General features: G+C 37.6%; 1 long non-coding RNA gene across 1 annotated transcript; it reads right to left on the reverse strand.

Annotated features, from left to right (window-relative positions):
• Positions 1–1,589: 1,589 nt before the first annotated feature.
• LOC107821276 (uncharacterized) lies at positions 1,590–12,047 on the reverse strand. The gene is made up of 6 exons (XR_001656098.2): positions 9,922–12,047; positions 9,797–9,844; positions 2,737–3,034; positions 2,406–2,643; positions 2,127–2,330; positions 1,590–2,019 (listed from the first exon to the last, which is right to left on the reverse strand). It is a non-coding gene; the product is annotated as an uncharacterized LOC107821276 (long non-coding RNA).
• Between the last annotated feature and the right edge of the window lie 9,702 nt (positions 12,048–21,749).

Raw genomic sequence — 21,749 nt, forward strand, 5'->3', positions numbered from 1 at the left:
TATACTAGACCTAAACTAAATATTTACGCTAAAAATGTATAAAGAATTTTGGGGAGCGTAAAAAATTACATGTCTAGAGGTTACCTCCTGGATTACTTGCAAACTTAAAACATGACGCATGCAAATATATAGGCTATTGCGGGAATTTAAATATGATGCAAATTTGGACCATGAAGATTGTCTTCGAACGGTGAAGATGATGTCCTTAGACCGTGACGTCCTGGGCCATGAATCGTGAGATAAGGGATTCGTAGGCCATGAAATGATATTCTCGGGGCATGAGAATGGTGCCTTTGAACCATAACGCCTTTGAATAATGATGTGCAGTACTGAGAGATCCTCATGCCATGCCATGGTGTCTTTCGGCTATGAGGATGATGTCTTCGGACTATGACGCCTTCGAAAAATTTGGCTATGCTTCAGCCCATGAGATGCAAAGACATGATACTTGAGATGAAACAAGACAGAGCTTAGTCCTATGTAAGGTCGAGGGACAGAGCTTAGCCCCGAGAGAAAAGAATAATGCAAGGTTTCGAACATCGTAGCATTTGTGGATAAGCAAGAAGAGACAATGCTTAGTCTCGTGCAGTGGAAGGCAACGCTTAGCCTTATGCAGCGGAGGAGGCAGGGCTTAGCCTCATGTAAGATTGGAGACAATGCTTAGTCTCATGCAGTGAAAGGAAGTGTTTAGCCTTATGCAGTTGAGGAGACAAGGCTTAGCCTCATGCAAGATTGGAGACAATACTTAGTCTCATGCAGTGCTTAGTGATCGGATCCAACCCTATACCACTATAGAATGACAAGAGTGGTCGATGCAGCTTTTACCCGAAAGGTCGAGATCGAATCCACAGAGAGCTAATACTAGTTTAGAATTGGGTTTCTATCTAATCTAGCTATGTGCGATGTTTTTAATTGTACTTCCAATCATGCTTTGTTTTGGTTACTATTCTACTTTTAATATTAATGAAGAATGAAAATAAGCTAAGTATGATATTTTTGTAAGGGGTTTTCTCAATTGTTAAAAAGGCACTAGGGAAGTGACTTACACCTAGGTGGGTATCTAACGGGGTCTAAAACTTAGGGAAAACTTGTTATAATTGGGATCAAGATATAACCATTGCACATAATTACTCACTCTATATCTCTCGGTAGTTTGAGTGACTTTGCCCTAATTAGCTTTCTCAAGCCTAATTGGGTGTTTATACGATACAAGCAAGATTGGTTCAAGTCGGGTATTGCTATCTCTAGGTTTAACCCTTTAATTAGGGCTATCAATCTCTTGAATGTACTCCAATTCCTTGTTAGCTTGAATTTCCTAGACTTAGTCTCTCTTTCTCAAGAAGAGCCTAAGTCAAAAAGGCACAAATCAGTGTTTGCAACCACCAATTCAACATTTAAAGCATGAATCAAGCTAAATGTCATTAACCCATAAATATTTAAGCCCTAAAATTGAAGACCCATTAAATACCCACACTAGGGTTGGGCCACAACCCTTGCTAATGGGTTTAGCTACTCATAATAAAAGAAGAAATCAAAGATGGAGATGAAATATAAGCCATAAAAAGTAATTACAACAGTAAAATGTAAGATTAATTGCTAAAGATGTTCTAACATTACTCTAAAAGGATAAAAACCGCGGTTCACATGCTTTATAAACAACAGATGATCTAAAATTTTGGAAAGAACTATTTATACATAGCTAAATTTTTCGGACAAAATTACCCCTAAGGGGATTCCGCTGACAACGGAAAATGGACCGCCTGAGCGCTTGGACTACCGCGGCCGTACAAAAGCAAGCACGGACCGCGGTTCTTCTCTTATTAGCTGGTTCTGAACTCTGAGTCCGCTGAGAGCAGAAAAATATCCACCTCAGCGTTCCTTCAACTGCGGCCGTGAGATATGATCGCGGACCGTGGTCTTCAATTTTTAGCTCCACTTTTAGTTCTCTGATTCTCCCTTCCGCTGAGGGCGAGAGTTGGACTGCGTTCGCGTCAGAGACACTGCTGCCGTACAATTTCACTGTGGGCAGCGGTAACTTGTTAAGCGTCAAAAACACTTAATTTAAATGCAAATATACCATTGTTTGTAAGTTATAAGTTTTAGTTGCTACAAGTGGTAAAATTTACCTGGACTTTTTCGGAGTTCTAATATTTGAGTAGATCCTTAAATTGAGATGTTGGAATATATTCAGGCCTATTTTGCATTCGAATTTCATCATTCCCGTAGGCTTCAAAGTGCTTTTTTTTCAAATTACTCTTCTGTCTTCTCCAAGCAGCTTGAATTCCATCCAAAACCCATTTTTTCGCAGTGTCAGAGATATCATATTTCTCCTATAAATTGTTTTAATGGGTTACTAAAAAAGTATTGAATATATTCAAACAAAAATTGAATTAAAAACTTCAAACCTTGGTATATGCCCACAAATCGTCTTTTGTGTCCATTTTCCTCCAATCATATATATCGAGAGGGCAAAGATTCACATTCCTTGCCAATGTGCCAAGGAAACTGCCCAATTCTATCACAACATCTTTACTAGGACCAACAGGTTGATTTTGCTCATTTACTACGATCAATTTTCGGTCATGGCTTCTATGTACACATAACATCTTTGTTTTACCTCTTTTCCTTTTTGAGCAGAAGACCCTACAATAATACAACCATAGATAATCATAAAATTACATATAATTCAATTTTATAGTTGAAAAAGAATGCTAGTATTTGTACGCAAATTCTTGCCTTGTTGTTCACATTGTTCTTGTCCATCAACAGTTGAATTCAATTGCATTTGCTCCTCTAATATTTCTGCTGCAGGGTGGTTGTTTCAGTTAGTATCTAATGGTCTTCAACTAAATTTTGAAGATGCTCACGCTCTTCACTTGACCGTATACAACTAGCTGTAACCTTTATTTTTCTGGTCAGCGATAACTTTTTTTGGTATGCCAAAGAGGCAAGTGTTCCAGCATTAATACATGTCGAGTTTTTTCTTTTTTTTCTTTTATTTCAGACGTTCGTCTTGTCTCATGACTATCAAACTCTGTCAAAATGATAAAACATAAAACAGTTAGAGCCAAAATCAGTATATAAGAAATCAATGTAAATATTGTTCCTATCTACCAACAAATTTAAAGACCTGAAATCAAGATTGACATGAAGAAAAATACTTGATTTACGATCCAAAATTACACAACATGCAAAGAAAATTACATTCAAATAAAATTATAGAACAATCAAAGAAGCAATATCAAATAACATTCTTTTTTATTTTCTTTCAAAGTGATGGTACAAAGAAGAATAGAAGAAAATGCAAAAGAGAGCTCTTCTGAAGTTATTCATATTTGCATATGCAAAAAATGTTCAGAAATTACTCTTCAATCATCAGCATCCATCCAACCCCAATCAGTATCATCAATACCATCCTCTTATTCCAATGTTTCTATATTTGTATCTTGTAAAAGCTCTGTATGATATGGCATATCAATGACATCACTAGGAACATCTTCTCTCGACCATAACATCAACATCAGGTAATCTAATTGATGAACCAATGTCATCATCAAGCTCCCTCCAAAATATGTCTGCATTGTTATCACAATTCTCTTCCTCCAAATCATACAAGTCAACAGGGACTCTGTTTCTTGGGTAATAAACATCATTCTCTATTGGATCCTCCACATAAGAAACTTGATGCACTTGAGATGCCAATACAAAGGGGTCATCGTCACTACATGATCTGTTGAAGTATACCCGAGTTAAGCCATATTCATCTATTTCATTATGGAACCAATTATATCTACACAATATAACACTAAAACAACCCCAATAATCAATCTCAATAATATCCTGAATAGATCCATAATAGATAACCTCTCCATCGATAGGATTTGAATCTAGCACTAGAAAAACTATCAGTTTTTGCTGACAGAACCACTCCATTATTTTGAGTCTTGACTCGGCTATCTCGTTCCATCGTATAAAATCAGTATCCATTGATGAAATATCCAGTATATCTTTTTGCAACTATATTAGGCCCTTTATCTAGCCATCGTAAATGATTTGGCACTTCAACAGTTTTAACTTTCTCTTTGAACCAGTTGCCGAATTCCTGACTATGATTTCGTGCTATAATCCATGCATTTGATCTTGTATTATTATCAATTAAACTCTTATGTTCCCTGCAAACATGAATATTTTAGATTCATATATTAGGCCTTTATGAATAAGGTATAAATTATCATATCATATAAATAAATTAATAAAGTTTATAATAAAAATGATAATTATCTTACTGGATAAACATCTCCATTTGTTCATCTCCGGTATTGAACAGAACATATCGATGTGCTTCAAAACATAATTGTAAACCCATGGTAAATGCATTGCCTTTGTTTTTCTTCTGACGTCCGATTAAATGGGCTATCTTAGGGAATATAGGTGACATATCATCTCCCTCTATTTCAACCCCTTCATCATCTTCTGTTTGATACATGCTAAATCTTGTTTACCTCATCATGTAGGTATCTCGAACAAAAGGTCAAGTACTCTTTGGCCTAAAATCCCTTTGCTATTGACGCTTCCGGCTGATATCGGTTACGAACAAATGCCTCATACTTACATAGATTTCTCTAAATAGAATACATCCAACGTAAATGAGTCGGACCCCCAAGATTAATTTCATCTACTAAATGGATAGGCAAATGTTCCATTATGTCAAAAAAAGTTGGAGTAAAGACCTTTCAAGGTCACATTCAATTTCATTGATTTCAGATTGCATTTTATCAAGATCTCTTCGCCTTATAACCTTGCTACATATGACTCTAAAGAAGTTCCCCAACCTAATCAAGACCAAAGAAACATTCTTGGGCAACACTTTTCTAACTGCAACCTGGAGCAGGTAATGCATGATAAAATGAGCATCATGACTCTTGTACCCTGATACTTTCATTTCCTCCACTTCCACACATTGTGATATATTTGACCCACATGCTTTTGGTAATTTCACATTTTTTAAAATAGCGCAAAATAACTTTTTCTCTTCTGGTTGCATGGAGAAACAAGCTTTAGCCAAATAAACTTTTTTATTATCCTTATCTTTTAATGGTTGAAGCTCTTTTCGTATCCCCATCTCTTCCAAGTCATAGCGAGAATTTACATGATCTTTTGACTTTCCAGGCATATCCAATAAAGTACCAAGCAAACTATCACATATGTTCTTCTCGACGTGCATTACATCAAGGTTGTGTCTCAATTTGTTATGTGCCTAATACGACAATTCATAAAAGATTGATTTTTTCTTCCATGGACCCTCATTACCCCGGCACCGTTTCTTTTGACCCTTTCCAAAGACATGATTAAATTCACGCAATTCTTCTGACATATCTACACATGACAAGGGAGTAGGTGCTATTCTATGATCCTCTTTACCATCAAATGATTTCTTATCTCTTCGAAATGGATGACCAGGAGGCAAAATGCCCGATGACCCAAGTGACACATCTTACGACTATGTTTGAGATACTGAGAGCATGTGCCATAATTACAAGTCGGGCATGCCAGTCTCCCCATGGTGCTCCATCCGGAAAGCATTGCTAGTGCTGGAAAATCACTAACTATCCACAACAAGGCTGCACGCATTTGAAACGTTTGGTCAGATTTAGCATCATATGTTTTTATCCCTGTTTCCCATAGTTCCTTCAATTCAACAATTAGTGGTTGTAAGTACACATCTATATCATTTCCTGGTGAAGAAGGACCTGGAATGATCTTTGACAGCATTATATACTCCGGCTTTATGCAAATCCATGGTGATAAATTATAGTTCATTAGCATAACAGGCCATGTGCTATGGAAAATGCTCATGGTTCGAAACGGGTTAAAACCATCACTTGAAAGACCCAATCTAACATTAAGAGGATCCCGAGAGAAATCCTTGTGCAAGAAATCAAACTTCTTCCACGCTTCCCCATTAGTAGGAGGTCTTAAATTACCATCATTGGGTCGTTCAATAGCATGTCATCTCATAGCTGCAGCTGTTTTAGAGCACACGAATATCTTCTGAAGCCTAGGCTTTAAGGTAAAGTACCTTAAAACTTTTGCAGGGATTTTGGAGCTAGCATTAGTCATGCCATCAACAACATTCTTCCATCTAGAAGTTCCACATACAGAGCAATTATCATTCTTCTCATTTTCATTCCAAAAAGGCATGCAATCCTTAGGGCACACATATATGTTTTCATAATGAAGACCCAAATCTTTTATCATATTTTTTGCCTTGTAAAAAGACTCGGGTAGCTTAGCAAATGGAAATGCCTCTTTTAACAAGTCTAACAAGTCTGAAAAAGCCACATTACTCAAGCCATGAATGCATTTGATTAAGTACAATCGAATGGTGAAACTCAGCTTAGAAAAATTCTCACACCCCGGATATAGCTCTTGTTTTCCTTCCTCCACTAATTTAAAAGATTTCTTTGCATCTTCAGTTGGTCCCTCTCGCACACCTTCTTCATGCCTCATGTCACCCTCAACATTTCTAAAAGTGTCATGAAGTAGTCCATCAATATCATCATGCATGTTGGAACCTTCATCACCATTGCTTGGATGTGGATTATTTCTCGAGGAAATCTTTTCCCCGTGAAAAATTCATTTGGTGTATCCTTGAATAAATCCATAACCAACCAAGTGATCCTCTACCACATTTCTAATACGCCAATAACAATTAGCACATTTTTTGCAAGGACATAATATTTCATTGCCTTCAGAAGCCCGTTCAAATGCCTTATCGAGAAAATCATTCACTCCACGAATATACTCATTTGTGGATCTTCGGAGACCCATCCAACTTTTATCTCCATTATCCATTGAATATTAATCTCCTATGGGTCACAAATGCAAATCATAAAAATTAAGATCTAAATAACAAATTCTAGGAATTACCGGAGATACATAATTATATCACTTAATCTAAAGCTTTCTCTACTATACAAAAAGAAAGAGATGCAAACTATGACAATGATATTAATCGCGAGACCAACTAATGTGCTAAAGTAGCATATATGTGATAATACTGAAAAGTTAAATGCAATATAACAGAGGAACTTCTCATATCATGCTTATTCAATTATCTTGACATTGCCTAAATATGATATAGTAAGCAGCTGACTTGCTGTCCACAGTGATAAAAATCATCATAAAAAAGAGAATCATGTTGATATTTCCATTTACATAGTAACTGAGCATCTGCTGAAAAGAGAGGTATCAACTCTTTGCATTTAAGTAAATATTTCTTTCCTAATTATGATTAGCTCTCTACTAATTACTTTTTGGCAGTGTTTTTATAATTCAAATACCAATTTATTAAATGATTGTGGAGCTGATAAATCACCACCACCAACTCAAAATAGAAAACATAAAGAACAAACAAGCAAACTAACAACTACTTAAAGGGGAGACCTCTCTGTTAATTAAACCTCTGTTTTAACAGAGCTCTTTATACAAACGTTGACTTGTTAACAGAGCTCTTTATACAAACGAACGGAAAATCACTAAAATCAGCACCTAAACAAACCCAATTGCACACTGAAGATAACAAAATATAGAGATGAATTGAACACAAAGACTACAAATCATGCAAAACACTATCTTCATCCTTTATGGAAAACACATTGTTAGTAGGATGTAAAACGAATAGGAAGAAGGAACAGTGCAGTAACATGATTTAATATTCACATTAAGAGTTATGTAACGAATACACTTTGCAACACTGTGATAAAAAATGTTGCACTGACTTTGCCAGAAATGACTCTGACCTACTGGTGGTCAGATTCCTAGTTCTGTCATCTTCCATATTAACTCGATCATTTCACGTAAGTAGATTTCAACAAATAGGTGCAAAATTCATCACTGAAACCAAATCACACTTAAACTTTTCATTGAAACATGCTAACAGAATCAGAAATCAACAGAGGAAAGAGTTCACAGATTTAAGGAAAAAATGCATAACTCAAATCTCTTTCATGATTTAATGAAAGAAACAAAGGCATGTGAATATACTTGTTAAAACATTGTTATTCAATAATATTTAGAAAAGGAACGAAAATTGTATATAACTTGACGTGCTTGAAGATAAAGATTTTCCAGAACAAAAATAACAAGGTTCAATATTGTGACAACTAGAGAACCTCATGAAACACACACCATAATGAAGGACATAAATGGTCTTTGACAGAAGATAATTTGAAGAAATTCAGAGGTTAGAGAAAGCTGTAGATAAGATTTTCAGGCCAAATATTTCCACACCACCTAGTAACACAGATTTTCAAGAAATCTTTGTCATTCTAAACAGATATGAAAACCAAAATTTTATAGCAAATATAACAGTAAATGCTAACGACAAAAAAAGCTTCTGCAGATTGCGCAGCAACTTTTCGTAGCTCATGCCTGCAAGGCAGATTGGGGAACATATGTGCAAGGACGAGAAAGAGTAATAAGACGCATGACCTGCTTCACTATTGTCCTTTGCCTTAGCGCTAATGCAAGAGGTTGTTTAGGTTATTTGAGGAAATAATGTTTCCACATCGTCACTTCATGAGCTTTTAAATGTTGTGATTCTATTACAACAGGAGGGAAAGCCTTTATATGAAGATACTTGATATTGTCTATGTGATGTCAAGGTTTGAACCTCACATATGAAATAAAAAGGTTTTGAGATCTATAATCAAAATAAGACCGCGAGGCTCTTGCTTGTCATATTAACTTTCTATTGACTCAAAGTAACGAACTAAGAGATGAATAACAGAAAGTAGAAGTATTCATACCAAAGTTCTCAAGGGTCGATTGCTTCATCTTCCCAATTTTAAAGTCATTACATCTAATGAGAATTGCTTTAAGAATGAAAACTCCACAATCTTAACCAAAAATTAACTGCTCAAACACATAAGGGAAAAGAGATATGAGACTTTGTATGCCATGGCATATCTGAAATCCATTTCGAACTTTAGGCAACAAATTAGAACACCAGAGAAGGTAAAAAAATTTTCTTCACTTTAACTATAAAGAACTAGTTAAGCCATGGGATTCTGTTCATAAAATGTTGTTCTCTTGGACATAAATGTAGCCCCACCATTGATTTAATTTTCTCGGGAAGAAAGCAACTCAAGAAAACTAACTGAGTACATAACGAGGGTAAGGTTTAGGACGTATCTTCTGTCCTAAAGCACACACAAGTGTATTGACTTGCTTAAACCCAATTTTCAGAGCTGCACCGCCTAGTCAGATTAACCTAGATACAAATCTCCTAGTATAACTCAGAATCTAGACTTATTCCTAGAATGTGAAGGTCCCCGTGCCTCCTTTAGTTGAAAGGTTCAATATTGTTTTGACAGAAAATAAAAGAATTTCTTAATATGAATACTCCAGCACTGTACTTCTCATAAATAATTAACAACACACTAACGCCTGAAGCCTAAAGATACACTAATCAGCAAAGAAACGACAACAAAACAAAAACAAAACAAAGAAATCAACAATCTACTAATCAACAAAAGTCTTAAGTCGTAATCACAAACCACAGCAATTTGTAAACTAATTAGAGAGAATTATCCTAATTAAAATTAAAAACATGTTTAGGAAGGCCGACAAAAAATCGATTCGAGGTTTTTACTTTACTTTATATGATTACCTTCACAAAGAGTAAAGAAACATATAAATTGGTAGAATTAGCTACCCCAATAATTTATTCCCAATTTGTCTTTTACTTGATAAATAAATAAATTAATAAACAAGTATATAACATGAATCTTACCTAGTGTAAAGGAGATGAGACTTAACTGGAGATGCCTCAATAAGATCTCTGTTGATGAATGATAGCAAAAATTTAAGAAAACAAATCTGTTTTGAAGAAAAAGAGAGTTGGATAGAGATCAGAACCTCTAGGGACGGCATGTCTTTTAGGGCTGAACAAATTTCTTGAATTTTCCCGTAAGCCTTTCTCGGTGGTAGCTTGAGTGTGGACGGCAGGTCTTCTAGGGACCTCGGAATTCGATTCTGAGCATATGCCCAAGTCCCATATTTTAATACGGACCCTTCGGGGCCGTAAAAATCATGGGTCAGGGTCTGTTTATCAAAAATGTTGACCGAAATCAATTTTAATCAATTTTAAAGGCCAAATTTAATATTTTTCTTAACTTTTAAATAAAAGCTTTCCAGAAACGCGCCCGAACTGTGCACATAAATCGAGGAGAAAGAAAATGAGGTTTTCAAGGTCTCAGAACCCGGATTCGAATTCTAAAACAGAAGGTGACCCTTTGGGTCATCACAAAGTGTGATCACATCAAGCAAAATGTATCACTAGCAATTAAAACATACCACAAAAATCAAATTTTAACATCCCAACCCACACTTAAGAAAGTGTATTATCCCCAGTTGCACAATATCACAAAAAAGCACAATAAGCGATCAACAGTAGAGTGGGTGTCAGAAGCTCTTCTATCATATCTCAGGATATAGGTGGGACCGATTGTGAACCTTGGTCCTTAATGCTAATGGATCCTCTAAAGCGATACCAAACGTGTTGATGGCTGCTATCATCTCAACTTCCCTAGTTGGAACATCATTTGCAATATCCTCCTCTCGAGCCTTAGTCGGCTATTTAGTAGCAGTGCCCTCAGTAGCACTCACAACAATCAACTTTGCATATCCCGGCTCCTCAAAATTCATCTAGATTCCAATATATTGTACTTATCTTAATCCACGAACTACCTCGACCATAACAGCAAACTGCTCCCGCAGCCACTAATCTTTTGTCTCCTATGTGGCTAGCGAAGCACGATCTCGTGCCTCTAAATCTGCTCTCAACCACTGAAGTGCGCCTTCCATATCAAAGATGCCCTCATCATATCCCATCTTTTGAATAGTGACTGTTGATAGGTCCTGAACAGAGAAAATATCATACAATGCCCTCTCGGTGTCTTTGCACATCTCATCATCCTCCTCGGTCTACTTGTATTTCCTAAAAAAATTGTCAATGTATGCACAAAATAAAGTGTCTGCTGCATGTTCTTCCGAGATCTTTCCATTTGATACCGCAAGATAGCTCCAATGTTCATCACAATACGTGTTATCAGGGCATATACCAAGAACACCCACTCCCAAATCACAATATGTTTGTGCATTGCTAACATCAATATAGTGCAGACCAAATTAAACCATGCTAGAGCCGCTCCGGTGATATATGTCTTTGCCAGCCCATTTTTTTGCTTAGCCTATACTGATCTCCCACACAAAACCTCAAGTACATGGTTCAAGTTCGGGCTCTGCTCTCTCCTCTAATACTCTAATTTGGACTGCAAGGGAATGCAATAGAATCTATTTATTATTGTGGATGAGATGTCAACATTTGTCCCTGAAATCCAAACAATATTGTTGCCACTATTAAAATCCCAATTCTAATACAAATCGGGAACAATAGTTAAATTTGCCTCGCCCTTTTGCCCTTGAGCGAAGAGTTTGTCCACCCATTCTTCTTTATTTTTTGCAAAATATCTGGGCAGCTTGACTTGGTGTCCCCAAAGTTCAGAGGTCTCTCAAACAATAGTGGATTGATCTGTTTAGTCCTGATACTCACCCACTATTTCTATGCATTTCCATTCACAAAGTTCTTCTCCCACACGAACTTATCAACCGGAGCACTCAGCTGCCCTTCACCTTTGTGCAGCAGAATAACTCTCTCCTCATCATCACATGAGTCAGGCTCATACTTTGACTCTACTTCCTGTTGTGCCTTGCCATTCCCTTCCCTCTTCTTAGTCAGTGGTGGCTTTGAAGCTCCCTCTCGGATTTAGAGCGGAACAACTCTTGGACTAGGCGGCCATAATTGATGTGCCCTTTGCTGTGTCTGTGCAGGCTGCTCAGAGTTTAGAATGGTGGCTTTAGTGTCCACCTCAGAAGTTCCATTATGTTCCTTGTCACGTCTTGCCTTTGTTTATACCTCCTTAGAACCCTTATCCGGTACATTCTTATCAGTCGGTGTTTTCTTTGAGGGTGGATTACCACTACCACTACCACTCGTACATGACTTTGACTTGGTGTTTTAGAGACAACATTATTACTTGCAAAAGAAGCAAAGCACAATATTAGTATAATGTGCGACACTGAGTGATAGCGTTGCAGGTTGCACCCCACTCTTAACCCGAGAGTGTAAGTATAAAAAATGAGGTACGATTTGTTGATACTCAATTCCTATAATGCTTTTAAGTGCATATATACCTTCAAAACTATGCATTAGCATCAATTGATATTTTTCCATAATTTTTATATTTTTAAATTGATTTTATCCTAGTATTTTATTTACATAAAATTACAAATTGCATAACAAATGACTTTATAGCATTTCATGACTTAATATTGCTATTTATAGTTATATTATGTTTAAATTATTTCACAAATGGCAAGATTTATACCTTTTGGTTACAATTGCAATAATTTTGCAATTATAGCCCATATGTACATTATTACATTATTTTTACAAAAATAGCTCATTGTATTTTTCTAAATATATAGTAACTGTTTTAAAATATTTCTATGCATGAAAATTATTTTTTATAATTTGTTAATTATTTATAAAATATTTTTTTTCAATTATTTGGGTATTTAACAAATAACCTTTTTAATTTCTCTAATTTTTCAGACCAAACCCTTTTAATACAAGCCCAAACCCCTTAATAATACCAGCCCAATTCACCCTAAGCCCAATCTGCACCAACCCGACCCAAACCCCATCAAATCGTGGCTGTTGATCCTTTAGATCGATGGTCCACATTAAAACTTACCATAATTAACGTAGAACGACCCCCCCAAACCTTTCATTCACTCCCTCACACGCCTTCCTCATCTCCCTTATCTCTCAACTCTCTCCATTAAAACCTACTTTCTCCGGCACCGTTACCGGTGTATATCTCAGCGTTGTGATGTTTTCTTGTATTCCCCGGCCAGTCTTGGCCTCTTACACGCCATGACTCTTCGACTACTTAGATCCTTGAGGGGATCTCGAAGAACCTAGTTGGTTCTGGTTTGAAGCTCTACTTGTTAGCCTGTCTCAGGCCATTTTTATCGACTGTGAGTGAGAACTTCTCTTTATGTTGTTACGAATCCATGGTTTCTAAGCCAATGCTCTCATCTATGTTATGTTTTCAAAAACCATAGTCTATTACCTTCGATTATTTCAAGATCTGTATAGATCTGAGATGATTCGAGCACTATTACATGTGTTTCTCTAAAAATTTCTTGTTTTAGTCGCTTGTAGAGCTTTTCCCTAAAACTAGGGGTCATTACGAGTTGTTTTTCAAAGGCTTTCTAACTTCTAGATGTTTAATCGATTCTATTCTTTTCATCTTCTTGACTAATTTTTGCAAGAGTACTCGAACCCTAGTTGACTCTATGTAATATACTGATCTTTCCAATTCTTGCTACGATTTGGGTCTTTCGGTGTTACTAATCGTATTAATTTGCTCTGTATCCTCTGACTTGTATGCTTTTCTTCGTCAAATCCAATATTTTTGTAGTTTTGCCCTAATAAATTCCTGTTAGGACTTGAACCTGATTTTCCCGACTAAGTTCTATGTTTCTATGAAGTTTTACTTAGTTTATTTTTTATTTATGGGAGTTGATATATTATTTCCAGAAATCATTGTTACTTTGAAATTCAGCTGATTAGTTTGCTCTGTTTGAAATTTGTATGCCTAAGTCTTGCATGTTTCCATGTTTACGACCTTAATTAGTCACTCTTGCCTCATTTGATTACCTGTATATTTACTGATTCCTTTACATGATTCTTTACTTAATTAGAACACTGATTACTTTATTATGAATTCCTTTATTTGGTTTGATTTGAACTTCTTTCCTTAATTAGACATCATACTATTACCGTTTGGCTAATTGCCCCTAATTTAAGAAGTCTATTCTGAACCCCTTATGTGATTGGATTCTGATGGCCCTTAATTACTGATTTCTGATTCTTTTACCTTATTGGCTCTACTCTTGAACTACTATATAAGCACTCTCATTCTGCTCCTTCAAGATACGAACACATTGTTCAAAACACACACACATACATTCAAACGCTCTCTTCTTTCTTTGCTACTTGTGCTAACTGTTGGTTTAGCCGACTGAAAGTCAAGGCTAGATAGTGGAATTGCACCTATTTTTTTACATTCTGCATTTTTCTTCTTTAACTGGTATGTCTTTAGTTAAAATTTGAAAATCAACTTTATGTGTTCCATGTCCATACATCCATGGTTGTTCATGTACTAGTTATTCAATTTGTTTCTCTGCTTGCTATTATTAAGCATGTCTAAATTCTGCCTTATGTGTAATCAGCATATCAAACTTTACTTAGTTCTTCGATACTTGTCCAGCATGTTTACTTAGTTCACTCACCCCCAACTGGTATGACCATGTAGTTACTTAGTCTTCTAGTGCATTTTATTGGCCCTAATTGTATGCCAAATTTTGTTCAACAAACTCTTGTCTTCAACATGATCCTGCTGCATTCTTTCCATATGTTTTAACTGTCTGTTACCATGACTGATTTGTTCAGTAGACTCCTAGTTATTCTGTACATTTGTTGTATCAAATGTTTCCCTATTTATGTGGTTTCAACCCTATATGTTCCCAATCCCTTCACCCACTGTTTGTAAGTCTACTTGTCAAGTAAATCTGGGTATTCTATGATTAACTAGGTTGTTTGCTGAGTATGCTTTCCTCAAAGAATGATTTCAAAACTGCTGCTCCTACTCTTAGCCTTCTTCTCAAAACAGGTCACTCTTAGTATCTTTAAAAAACTATTTCTGAATCTTCTCACTTCTAAAATGTTTTACTAAATCTTTCAACACTATGTCAAGCACTCTTACCCTACTCTTAGGCTATTAAGTTCTACCTCTCTGGTATGTGTACTGCTTAGGGATCCTTGAGATCTCTCTAAAATCTGGCATACCAGAGCTGGCCCTTCAACCCTTCACACTATTTAATGAAAGTTCTTAGTGTGAGTACTGCCCGGGATCCTTGAGGTCCTTAGGAAACTCTGACACACCAAGACATACATTATTGGCTGTGAGATCTTTGGCTTCTGAGACTCTATTGAAGGCCCGACATTCCTAGGTTTACTTTGGGCCTAATTTAGGCTCCTTATAGTATAGTTTAATTTACTTCTGTAATTCTTTTGATCCTGGTGTGTAATAATGTTATTTGTAAACAAATGTTAGGGTGATTAGTAAAAGGGGAGGGCTCCTATATGACGTTTGTGGAAATTGGGTAGATATCATGCTTTAGGTTGATATATAGTAGAAATCATGCTCTTAGTTTATATATATATATATTTGCAGTAGAAATCCTGCTTTGAGTTTATAATATGATAGAAATCATGCTTTAAGTCTATATGCTATGTTACTTGCATCAAAACATGTCATGAGTCTATATTATTTGCATTAGAAACCCTGCCTTAGGACACTCACGTTTATATTCTGCATATTAGAAACATGTTATAAGTGCATCACTTCTTTTCTTTGACTCTGCATAAGTTATTATCACCTGGAAATCATGTCATTAAACTACTGCTGTAATCATGCTTAATAAAATGTCTCTGTGCATTAAAAATCCTGATTTAGGACTTTGTTTGAATTGGCTCTAAACTATGTCTACGTCGCTTGAATGAATAACTGTCTATAAAAAAGGTTTAAGAATAGTCCCACACATAGATATCATGTTCTAGTGTAAACATGCGTGAAATCAGTTCTGTAACATTAATCACCTAATTCAGTATGCCTATAGGACTGAAAAACCTCAAGTTGTCTTGACCAATTCCAGAATTATGATTGCATACAGACCCCCGCCTAGGCAAGCCTTAGGTAATTAATGGTCTTATAACTGTGAAATCAGGTTCTGTTTATGCGTGACATTGTCCAGGTTTAACAGTCTATAAAATCAATAGGCAAGCTGACTAGGGTTCTGCCACTTCGCTTTTAATCAAATGATACGTATTCTTTGTTTATGATGTTCATCTAGATACCATGTTCTAAGGCTTTCTAAATTTCTTTAACAATCAGTTGTTTGAGATGTGCTTTGTATCTGATTATGTGTGGAGGCAAACATGAGCCCCTAATTGCTTCCCTATTTGACAGTCCTATGTGTTCTTTGTTGTCACTTAGATTTAACCTTTTAAATACCTTAGGAATGTCTAGAACTGCCTAAGTATAGAGGTCCTAAATGCCTCCGGGACCACAAGGAAGGGACGGGTAAAGCACGCTTAGAGTTCGTTAACTAAACTCGCTTATATAACCACTAAGGGGAGGGTAATGGGTAGTAAAAGGATATGATGACCTGCGCACTAATACCACGTGTAACCCCTCTAGTTGAGGACTGCTTACTACGTATTGTACATATGTGATCCTATAGGATAATCAACTTAGGAATTCCCTTCCCCAATTCACATATGTGTGCTTAGACTGCCTAAACTTCCTTAGTTTATGTATGTATGCTTGGACTGTTCAAACTTCCTTAATTTACGTATGCTTAGACCATCTAAACTTTCTTGATATATGTATGTTTAGACTGCATAAACTACCCTTATTTGCAAATGTGTGCTTAGACCGCTTGCTTGTCAAATGACTAATTCACATAATTAAGTTTGGCCGGGACCCACCTTTGTGGAACACGAGGGGTGCCTAACACCTTCCCCTCAAGGTTATTTCGAGCCCTTACCCTAATCTCTGGTAATGCAAACTGGTTACATGAGTTAATTTCTCTAGGTATTCTAATGTACCATAATCCGTTAGGTGGCGACTCTTCAAATACACGATTCCCAAAAGGAAATGAGTTGTTCCCCAATGAATGTCGAAACCCGGAAGGGGGCATGACAACATGGCGACTCTGCTGGGGATATTCTAGGCTCTTACCATAACGAACTTGTTTTTCTGAATTAGTCTTAAGCATGCTTTATCCCGTGCACTATCACGACCCCACATGCCCGGTCGTTATGACACCTATCACATTACTAGGCAAGCCAACCTAACTATATAACCACAACGAATTTCTTTTATAAAACCATTTTCTATCATGGACTTAAATACCAATTTTCATAAGAAGTGTTTAAAACAACAAAAATATGCGGAAATCAATAAAACAATAAACCAACACAGCCCAAACATCTGGTCTCACAAGTCTAGAGCCTCTAAATATACAACCAACTGTCTAATACATCATAAAATGCAGAAAAGAACAAGATAGGAAGGAGGAAAGCAGGGCTGCGGACGCCATGCAGTTACCTTGCAGTCTCCGACAAACTATGATAATGCTGAGGACCCTCACTCTGCCGCTCGGGCACCTGGATCTACACACAAGGTACAGGGAGTAACGTGAGTATGCCAACTCAGTAAGTAACTAAAGTAAATAAGGTCTGAAAGATGTGACGAGCAGTCAAAATAACAGATCAAACTCCACAGTTTAAAGAAAACCAGTTTCATCATAAAATCTTCGGTTTTAATTGGAATACTTGAAATCATTTACTTAGTAATTTTCAACAGAGGCTTATTTTCAAAGAAGAGTGAAATCAATGAAAATATCATAAATGGGCTCCTCGGGCAAGGTATCACTCATAATATGGCCTCTCGGGCAGCCTCTCAGTCACTCAATACTCACTCTCAGCACTCAGGCTCAATAATATCTCATAATAGTAATAATCATAGTAACCGCTGCATCGTGCAGCCCGATCCATAGTTTATAGTCGACTACGCTCATTGGGGTGTACAGACTCCGGAGGGGCTCCTACAGCCCAAGCGTCATATCGCTGCGGCGCGTAGCCGGATCCAATATATATCGCTATGGCGTGCAACCCGATCCATAATATATATATATATATATATATATATATATATATATATATATATATATATATATATATATATATATACACACACACACACACACTGATTTCATGGACCAATTCAGGTTCAACACAGAAAATACACTAGATATTTTCTACATTCAGAACCTCAAGAAGAAGCCCACCGAGACTTTTCGCAAGTATTCTACTCGATGGAGGTTGTAAGCGACCAAGGTCAGGCCAGCATTGGACGAGGAATAGATGAACAAGTTCTTTGTCAAAGCACAGGATCCACAATACTACGAAAGGTTGATGGTTATTGAAAAACATAAGTTCTCTGACATCATCAAACTTGGGGAAAGGATCGAAGAAGGCATCAAGAGCAGGATGGTAACAAACTTTGAGGCATTACAGGCCACAAACAAAGCACTACAATCAAGCGGCATATCAAAGAAGAAAGACATCGTGGCAGTAATGGTGGCTCAGGGCCCAAAATATCCACTCACATATCAAACATCTCCACTCACATACCAAACACCTCCACCCACATACCAAACACCTCTGCGCACATACCAAGGGCCTTCACCTACATATCAATCCTCATCTCCCAAATATTCCCAATCAGCCACTACCTATCACACCTATAATTCCCAACCATCCCTTTTCCAGTCACCTCTAACTTGCCAAAATTATCCAAGACGACGACCCAATTTTGACCGCAAACCACTCAGACAATACACCTCTATTGTTGAACCCATCGACAAGCTGTATCACAGGTTGAAGGCCGCTGGTTACATCACTCCTATTCCCGCTATGGCAGTAGAGAACCCATCCCAATGGGTCAACCCAAACAAAACCTATGTGTATCATTCCAGTATGAAGGGGCACACCATTGACGAGTACCGAACTTTGAAAGATAAAATCCAGACATTGATTGACAACAAGGTCATATAGGCAAAGAAGCTGTACCCAATGTCCACAACAATCCTCTCCCGGATCATAGGGGTAGTGCAATACATGTGATAGAGATGGATGAAGAATGAGATCCTGAGGGGTCAATCGGGCTTATTCGAGAAAGTGATGACTTTAAACTCGCAGTCATATTTACTCCTATTGTAGTACAGACTCAGTCACCAGTCGAGGTTGAGGTAGCTGCATTAGTTCTATTTGAGGTAGAGGTAGCCCACTTGTAGCCAAACCTATTCCATTTGAAGTGGAAGTGGCCACAACTTTCACAGTGACATTATCAACCACACCTCCTTTCGACTCAAAAGCAATACCCTGGGATTATGTTGCCGAAGCTAGAGGAAAGGCAAAGGCAAAGGTGGAAGAATCTAATGTTGCAAGGAATGACCAGAACCGGAAGGGTCTATACACCCGAACACTTGGGAGGACCAAGTAAGGATGCCACTACCAAGCAGCCTGTCATTGAAACAGGACCACATGACCTCTGGAGGAAAGTACAGGCGAGGGAATACTCCATCATTGATCATTTGAACAAAACCCCCGCTCATATATCCATCCTATCAATATTGAAGAATTCAGAGGCACAGAAGAATGCTTTGATGAAGGTGTTAAGTGAAGCTTACCTACCCAAGAATATCACATGCGGAGAGATGGCCAACATGGTAAGGCAAGTGCTGGAAAGTCATAATATAATCTTCCACGAGGATGAACTACTGCCTGAAGGGTTGAATCATAATCGAGCATTGCATATCACGGTACAATTTGAAGACAAATTCATTGCCAGATTTGTGATCGATGGAGGTTCAATCCTCAACATTTTTTCGTTGGACACTCTGTAAAGATTGGTAAAAGGTTTCCATGAAATACGAGCAGGAAACATGAACATGAAAGCCTTTGATGGGTCTCAAAGGGCCACGATTGGGGAGATCAATCTTTGTCTGCAGATAGGGCCAACTTGGTTCGACGTTGAATTCTAAGTGCTGGACATATCATCTTCATACAATCTTCTGTTGGGTCAACTTCGGATACATGCCACTGGGGCTATGGCTTCCACACTAACCAAGTCATGAAGTTTGAATGGAACCATCAGGAGGTGATCATCACGGGGACGGGAGTAACCTTATTTACACCAGTCAAACCATCCCAGTTATCTGGAATAGAAGAAGGCTAGGAGGGGAAACTTATCACCACATCGAACATGTCAATGCCGTTGAGAAAAACAAATGGTGGAGTAACAAGATAGAAATCATACTAGCATGGTCTCAGTCACTCAATACTCACTCTCAGCACTCAGGCTCAATAATATCTCATAATAGTAATAATCATAGTAACCGCTGCATCGTGCAGCCCGATCCATAGTTTATAGTCGACTACGCTCATTGGGGTGTACAGACTCCGGAGGGGCTCCTACAGCCCAAGCGTCATATCGCTGCGGCGCGTAGCCGGATCCAATATATATCGCTATGGCGTGCAACCCGATCCATATATATATATATATATATATATATATATATATATATATATATATATATATATATATATATATATATATATATACACACACACACCCGCTCGGGCATAACAGTAGAAATCAGGGAACTCAGTCCGAACAGTCCTCACATTTTAAGAAGTACAGTGATAAAACCAGTTTTAAATAATAAACAGGTAAAACATGATTGAGGATATGCTTTCAAACAAATAGAGTGAGGAAAAAATAGTAAAATGCCCCTAAGGGTCTGAACAGGTCGGCACAAGGCCCTAAATATGACATACAACCCATAATACAGTGTAAATGTCTAAAATACAGAATATTATAAGATTTCAAATCAAATACACGACTTAATAGTTGTTACGGGATGGACCAAGTCACAATCCCTAGCGGTGCACGCTCACATGTTCGTCACATAGCATGTGCGTCACCTCATTTATCAAAACAAATTCGAAATACCGGGGTGTGTACCCTCAGTTCCAGATTTACAATGGTTACTTACCTCAAACTGGATGAAAATACTAATCCGCGAAGCCTTTGCCTCTCTCCTCAGCCTTAACTTGCACCGAATCTACCCACAATTATAATCATAACATTAGAATACGCTAAAGGATCGAAGCCCAAGCGAAAATAATCAAATTATACCAAAAATCTCGAAATTGGCTAAACCCGACCCCCGGGCCCACGTCTCGAAACTCAATAAAAATCACATCAACGGAATCCTTATCCTCCCACGAGTTTATTCATACCAAAAGCATCAAAATCCAACCACAAGCGACTCCTCAAATCCCAAATTCTAGGTCTCCAATTACAAGCCCTAGTTCTTCAATTTTAGGCTTAAATTCCATGATTAATTAGGTAGAATTTACATAAGAATCGAGTATTAAGTCCATGAATCTTACCTCCAAGTGTTTCCCCATGAATCCCTCTTCAATCCTCTTCAAAAATCTCCAAAATCGCTCAAAAATGGTGGAAATAAACCCCAAAATCGCGGACAAGATGACTATTTAAACATTCTGCCCAAGACTCAATTCCTTCTTCGCGAATGCAGTCAGCGCCTCGCGTTTGCGAAGCACAAAAATTCCATTGACCAAAATTCTCCTACGTGTACGTGAATGCATCATTGCGAACGCGATGCCTCAACCTCACCAACCATCGTGAATGCGGTCAGGCATCTCGCGAATGCGATGCTTCCCATTCCGACCCTTCGCGAATGCGGGACCCCCTCGCAAACGCAAAGGCCAAATCTGATGCCTACCTTCCTGACCCTTCGCGAACCCGAGGGTCCACCCGCGAACGTGAAGAACAAAATGTCTGCAACAGCTGAAACCAAAATCTGCAACTTCCTTAAACTTGAAATGGCCCGTTCAACCATTTGAAACTCACCCTAGGCCCTCGGGACCTCAACCAAACATGACAACATATCCC

Source organism: Nicotiana tabacum, chromosome 1 (assembly GCF_000715075.1).
Source record: "Nicotiana tabacum cultivar K326 chromosome 1, ASM71507v2, whole genome shotgun sequence".
Taxonomy (NCBI): Eukaryota; Viridiplantae; Streptophyta; class Magnoliopsida; order Solanales; family Solanaceae; genus Nicotiana; species Nicotiana tabacum.